A 7,665-nucleotide genomic window follows, 5' to 3' on the forward strand; every position below is an offset into this window, starting at 1 on the left:
ACGAGACAATAAACATAAATGCATCAACAGATGTCAGAACAAAAAACCACATGATTATATCATTAGATGCAGAAAAAGCTTTTGATAAAATCCCGCACCCCTTCTTGATAAAAACTCTTGGATACCTAGGCATACATCAAACATACTTCAAAATAGTAATAGCCTTCTATGAGAAATGCACAGCTAGCATACTCCTAAACACAAAAATTTGAAACATTTCCTCTGAAAACTGGAACAAGACAAGGATGCCAGCTCTCTCTCTTCCTGTTCAATATAGTATTGGAAGTCCTGGCCAGAGAAATTGAAAAAGAGAAGGAGATCAGGGGTATCCACATTGGAAAAGAGCAAGTCAAGTTATCTCTCTTTGCAGATGACATGATTGTGTACCTTGAAAACCCAAGAGAATCTGTCTAAAGCCTCCTTGCACTGATAATAGACTTTGGCAAAGTCTCAGGGAATAAAATAAATGTGCAAAAGACAATCGCATTTCTTTATACCAATAATAGACAAACAGAAACCTAAATAGAAAGGACAAGCCTATCATGATAGCCACGAAAAAAAAAATGAAATACCTAGGCATCTACCTAACCAGAGATGTGAAATACCTTTACAGTGAAAACTACAAAACACTGTTCAAAGAAATCAAAGATGACACAAACGGAAAAATAGCCCATGTCCATGGATTGGAAGAATCAACATTGTGAAGATGACCATCTTACCTAAGGCAATCTACAGATTTAATGCAATACCCATCAAATTACCAGCAACATTCTTCTCAGAGCTAGAAAAAACAATACAGGAATTCATATGGAAACAAACGACCAAGATTAGAATCCTCAGTGAAAAAAACAAAACAGGAGGTCTCACATTACCAGACTTCAAACTTTACTATAAAGCTACAGTAATCAAAACAGCTTGGTTTTGGTACAGGTACAGGCATATAGACCAATGGAATACAATTGAGATTCCAGAAGCAAAACCTCAATATCTCAACTAACTCATCTTTGGCTAAACCCCCACCACTTACCACTCAGGAGAGGAGAACCTATTCAGTAAATGGTGCGGGAAAGCTGGCCGACCACGTGCAGAAGATTCCATCAAGATCCCTATCTATCCCCACACACAAAAATTAAATCTAAATGGATCAGAGACCTAAATGTAAAACCTCAAACCATAAGAACCTTAGAAAATGCAGGGCACACAATTATCGAAATTGGAATTCGCATCCAATTCCTGAACAAAACCCGAAATGCATGAGCCATAAGAGATAAGTGGGACCTCATTAAACTGACAAGCTTCTGCAAAGCCAAAGAAACCATCAAGAGAGCAGGGAGACAGTCCACAGACTGGGAAAAAGTATTTGCCAACTCCATGTCTGACAAAGGTCTAACATCTTAGATCTACAAGGAACTCAAATGTGCTAAAAAGAAAAAAAACAAACAACCCCATTATAAAGTGGGCAAAAGATATGAACAGACACTTCTCAAAGGAAGACATCTAAGTGGCCAACAGACACATGAAGAAATGTTCAACCTCACTAATCATCAAGGAGATGCAAATTAAAACTACACTGAGGTACCACCTAACTCCAGTCAGAATGGCCATTATCAATAACTCAAAAAATAACAGATGCTGGATAGGATGTGGTGGAAAGAGAATGCTGCTACACTGTTTTTGGGAGTGTAAACTAGTGTAACCTCTGTGGAAAGCAGTGTGGCAATTCCTAAAAGCTCTAAATATAGACCTCCCATTTGACCCCACAATCCCCCTACTGGGAATATACCCTGAAGAACTCAAATCACTCTATGAAAAAGATACCTTCACATGTATATTTATTGCAGCAATATTCACAATAGCAAGAACCTGGAACCAACCATGTTGTCCATCAAAAGAGGACTGGATTTTTAAGATGTAGTACATATACACGATGGAAGACTACACAGCCATAAAAAAAATCATGAATTTCACAGCAACCTGTTGGAACTAGAATCTATAATACTGAGTGATCACTCACAGAAACAAAGATCTGAGTATCACATGTTCTCACTCATATAGTGGACCTTGAACATCTATCATAATATTATAAGAAAAGGATTGACAGTGGTAGGAAACTATGGGGGAGTAGGGAGGGGAAGGGAAGTGGGATTAATGATAGTCAATATCTGTCTGGGGATGGGGAGAGCCCCCTTATCAACAAGGGTGCTTGACTGTTACATATTTGTATATCTAACCTTAACTGTATCCTACAATTTTAAAATAAATAAATAATATGTTTATTAAAAAAAAAAGACATGATAGAGAAGAAACTCACATTCTGGGTATGAAGAAGGCTGAACAGGAGCTGCAATCTATCAGTGATGTTCTGAAGGATGAAAACTCAAAGATTCTACAACATAGCAATCATCTTCTGGTAAAATCTGAGCAAGTGGCCAAGCCCAGGTCCAACTAGCGCCTCAGTACAATGTTTAGGAGGAGAAACTCAATGCAGAAAATGAAGAGAAGGATGCTCACATTATGAGTATGCAAAAGACTGAACCAGAGCTGCAATCTGCCTGTGATGCTCTGAAAAATGAAAATTATAAACTTCTACAATGTAATCAACTTCTGGAAATGTCTGAGCAAGCAGGCCATGCCCAAACTGAACAGGCATCTCTTTACAATTCTGTGGAGGAAAAACACATATCACAAATGGAAGATAAGGATGCTCACATTCTGGGTCTGAAAAATGTTGAACTAGAGCTGCAATTTACCAATTGTATTCTGACGGATGAAAACTCAAAGCTACTCCAACATGACAAACATCTCCTGGAAAAATCTGAGCAAGCAGGCCAAGCCCAGGCTGAACTGACATCTCTGTATAATGCTTTGGAGGAAAAACACAATGCAGAAATGGAAGAGAACTAGGCTCACATTCTGGGTTTGAAAACGGCTGTAAAGAGCAGCAATCTGCCTGTAATGCTCTGAAGGATGAAAACTCAAAACTGCTGTTATAGAATCAACATCTTCTGGAAAATCTGAGCAAGCAGGCCAAGCCCAGGTTGAACTGGTATCTCAGTACAATGAATGGAGGAAAAGCTCAACACAGAAATGGAATAGAAGGAGGCTTACATTCTGGAAATGAAAAAGGCTGACCAAGAGCTGCAATCTCCCTGTGGTGCTCTGAAGAATGAAAATTCAAAGCTTCTACAACCTAATCAACATCTTCCAGAAAATTCTGAGCATGTAGGCCAAACCCAGGCTGAACTGGCATCTATGTAAAATGCTTTGGAAGAAAAGCACAATGCAGAAATGTAAGCGAACTAGGCTCACGTTCTGGGTTTGAAAAGGCTGAACACGAGTTGCAATCTTCCTGTAATGCTCTGAATTATGAAAACTCAAAACTTCTACAATATAATCAATATCTTCTGGAAAAACCTGAGAAAGCAGGCCAAGCCCGGGTGGAACGGGCATCTAAGTACAATGAATGGAGGAAAAGCTCAATGTGGAAATGGAAGAGAAGGAGGCTCACATTCTAAGTATGCACGAGGCTGAACAAGAGCAGCAATAAGCCTGTGATTCTCTGAAGAAAGAAAAATTCAAAACTTCTACAACCTAATCAACATCTTCTAGACAATTCTGAGCAAGTAGGCTAAGACCAGGCTGAACTTGCATCTCTGTACAATGCTTTGGAGGAAAAACACAATGCAGAAATGGAAGAGAAAAATGCCCACATTCAGGGTATGAAGAAGGCTGAACAAGAGTTGAATCTGCCTGTACTGCTCTGATGGATGAAAATTCAAAGCATCTGCAGCATAATCAACATTTTCTGGAAACGCCAAAGCAGGATGACAAGCCCAGGCTGAACTGGCATCTCTGTACAATCTTTGGAAGAAAAACACATCTCAAAAATGGAACAGAAGAATGCTCGCATTCAGGGAATGAAAAATGCTGAACAGGAGCTGCAATCTACTAGTGATGTTCTGAAGAATGAAAACTCAAAAGTTGTACAACATACCAAATATCTTCAAAAAATGTCTGAGCCAGCTGACCAAGCCCAGGCTGACCTGGCATCTCTGTAAAATGCTTTGGAGGAAAAACACAACACAGAAGTGGAAGAGAAGAATGCTCACATTCTGGGTATGAAAAAGGCTGAACAAGAGCTGCAATCTGCCTGTGATGCTCTGAAGGATGAAAACTGAAAACGTGTACAACATAATCAACATCTTCTGAAAAAATCCGAGCAAGCAGACCAAACCCATGTTCAACTGGCAGCTCAGTACAATGCTTTAGATAAAAAAGTCCATGCAGAAAATGAAGCGAAGGATGTCCACATTATGAATATGCAAAAGACTGAAGCAGAGTTGCAATCTACCTGTAATGCTCTGAAGAATGAATATTCAAAGATTCTACAATGTAATCAACAACTTCTGGAAAAGTCATAGCAAGCAGGCCAAACAAAGGCTAAAGTGGCATCTCTGTACAATGCTTTGGAGGTAAAACACATCTCACAAATTGAAGAGAAGGATGCTCATATTCAGTGAATGAAAAATGCTGAACAAGAGCTGCAATTCACCTGTGATGTTCTGCTTGATGAAAACTCAAATCTTCTACAATATAACAAACATCTTCTAGAAAAATTTGAGCAACCGGGCCAAGCCCAGGCTGAACTGGCATCTCAGTACACTGCTTTGGAGGAAAACCACAACGCACAAATGAAATAGAAGGAAGCTCAAATTGTGGGTATGAAAAGGCTGAACAAATCACAATTGGCATGTGATGCTTTGAAGGATGAAACATCAAAGCTTCTACTACATAATCAACATCATCTGAAAAAGTCAAAGCAAGCAGGCCAAGCCCAGGCTGAAGTTGTATCTCCATAAAATGCTTTTGAGGAAAACCACAAATCAGAAATGGAAGAGAAGTATGCTCCCATTCAAGCTATGAAAAATGCTGAAAAAGTGCTGCAATCTACCTCTGATGTTTTGAAGGATGAAAACTCAAAATTTCCACAACACAACCAACATCTTCTGGAAAAATCTCAGCAAGCAGGTCAAGCCTGTTGAACTGGCGTCTTGGCACAATGCTTTGGAGGCAAATTTCAATGCAGAAGTGGAAGAGAAGGAGGCTCACAGTCTGTGTAAACAAAAGGATGAACAAGAGCTGCAATCTACCTGTGATACTCTCAAGTATGAAAAGTCAAAGCGTCTACAACATAATCAACATCTTCTGAAAAGTCGGAGCAAGCAGGCCAAGCCAAGCTAAAGTGTCAGCCCTGCACAATGCTTTAGGGAAAAAACACATCTCACAAATCTAGGAGTAGGATGAGCACATTCAGGGTATAAAAATGCTGAACAACAGCTGAATTCTACCTGTGATTTTCTGAAGGGTGAAAATTCAAAGCTTCTACAACATACAAAACTCTTCTGGTAACATCTGAGCAAGCAGGTCAAGCCTACACTGAACTGGCATCTCATTACAATGCTTTGTGGAAAAACACAATGCAGAAATGGTACAGAAGGAGGCTCACATTGTGGGTATGAAAAAGGCTGGAGTCTTAAGGCAGGTTTAAAAGTTGCCAGCAAGGTGGCACAAGGTACTTCTTTATCAGGTCAAAAGTCAAGCAGTCGTCTGCACTAGTGCCTTGAGGGGACTTCTGTGTGACACTCCGCCTCTTCTCCCTGGGGTCTCAGTGCTGTGTCCAGGGTTCAGCCCCAACTGTCTCCTCCTTCCGCCTGCTGAGGACTTGATGTCTCTCCCACATCTGACCTCTCCCAAGCCTCTCCATGTCTTTTGTCATCAGAAGCATACTTGGTGGATTATGCCTTTGCATGTAGATAAGCATGCCTTCAGGAAAGTTCAAGCAGGCCTGTTGTCTCCAACATTTCCCCTTTTGGTTGTGAATGACTGGGTTACAGCTTGAGCTCATTGGCATTTTTTGCAGCAATAGTTTGGAATGCTGCAGATGTTCCAAATATGTGCTTAAAACGGAGTCTGCTGACATTCTTAGAAGTCTGCAGACTTCCATCTCCCATCGGACCAGGTTCAGAGCATGCTCATCAAGGTCGACACAAAAGAGCCAAAAGCACTCTTTCTGCAGGTAGTTGCAGTTATTGGCATCCAGCACTTTGCGGATTTCAAACAGATCCCAGGAGTCCAAGCAACTAGTGATCTTTATATACCATGTGATGTGGAGGGAACGAGGCTCAGCTTTTCTGCCATCATCCTGTTCAGCAGACATCCTGCGACTCCTCTGAATGTTGATGTTATTTTAGTAACAAGATTAGAGAAGCCTTGGCATTGAGTGGGGGAGAATGTTGTGTCTTTATGAGACAGACTGGGAGAGGGAGGGGAACTGTTATATTTGGCAGTGTGTTCCTCCCAGTGCTGGTTGTGCAAAGTGCTCTCATTGCCTCCTGAGAAGAGGGTTCGTTCAGGAGTGACTGCACTATAATGTTGCATTGAAGCAACTGGAGCCCTCTGTTCCAGAAGAGTCATAGCCTTGATGTTAACTCCTGCACTGTCCATTGGAGGTAACATCATCATGGGCTACCAGTTGCTGACATGGACATCGACTTCTGGTGTCTCAGCTAACAAGAAGAAGGGGTAAAAGCTGAGACAGGGTAGATGCCTTCACTTATTCTCTTCTGGTGTAAGATGTCTTGTTCTGGATCCAGAAATGGTTTCAGTTCATCTTCTTCATGCCCTGCATTGATCCAATTGTTCCTTAGGATTTCCTCAAGAGTACCTCATATCAGTAGATCTACAACTAGGAAGTGTTTTGTAGTTTTTCACAATCTATTGATATGTAAAAGGGGATTTCTTATTTCCTTTGCAATATTTTCTTTTTGAGCTTCTTCTCACTTCGTCCAACAAAGGGAAGAGAGCCACTGAGTAGCAAGTAGAAAATGATTCCAAAGCTCCACAAGTTGACCTCTGGCCCATTGTATTCTCTGCCCTGAAAGAGATCTGGGGCAGAGTAGGAAAGGCTGCCACAAAAAGTGGCCAGTTTTTTCCCGGCAGTGAACTCATTTCCAAAACCAGAGTCGACTAACTTGATATTCATGTTGGCTTCGAATAGCATGCTGTCCAGCTTGAGGTCTCGGTGGACAATATGTTGTTGATGACAGTACTGTATTGCTCACAGGATCTGACTAAATACCCATCTTGCTTGTTCTACCACTCGTCCATGAACAGACACATATTCAAATACCTCTCCTCTGCTTGCGTATTCCATGATCAGATGGAGTTTTTATCTACATCAATAGCTTTGACCAAGTTAACTGTATTGGGGTGGTGTAAACGCTTCATTATTCTGACCTTGCTGAAGAGCCTTTGTAGAATTGCTGGATCCAACCTTCTTTTGTTAATTTCCTTTAAGGTAACCTCACTGTCTGTGAGGACATCTTTGCCAGCTTACCCTTGGCAAAATTCCCCTTGCTGATTGTTTTCAGTGGTAGTTACATTTCAATATGATGTGACTGATTGGCCCAGGCTGCAGCGGATTTGCTACATTGAACTTCACAGCAGCTGGAGGAAGACGTAGCTCTGGATGCTCTTTTCCATATTACATTTCTCTGCTAATCCAGAGAAGGTATTGAGACAGAGGCCTTAAAAACTTCTGAGTTCTTGCCAGGCTCGGTGGCTCAGCCTGTAATCCCACGCCTTTGGGAGGCTGAGGTGAGTGGA

The 7,665-nt window shown here is 41.1% G+C and overlaps 1 pseudogene; it reads right to left on the reverse strand.

The window, feature by feature from the left end:
• Window positions 1-6,525: 6,525 nt before the first annotated feature.
• Window positions 6,526-7,665, reverse strand: part of LOC103275784 — a 1,787-nt pseudogene continuing 647 nt past the window's right edge.

This window comes from Carlito syrichta, unplaced genomic scaffold (genome assembly GCF_000164805.1).
Source record: "Carlito syrichta isolate Samal-C Ts95f unplaced genomic scaffold, Tarsius_syrichta-2.0.1 Scaffold315749, whole genome shotgun sequence".
NCBI classification, from domain to species: Eukaryota; Metazoa; Chordata; class Mammalia; order Primates; family Tarsiidae; genus Carlito; species Carlito syrichta.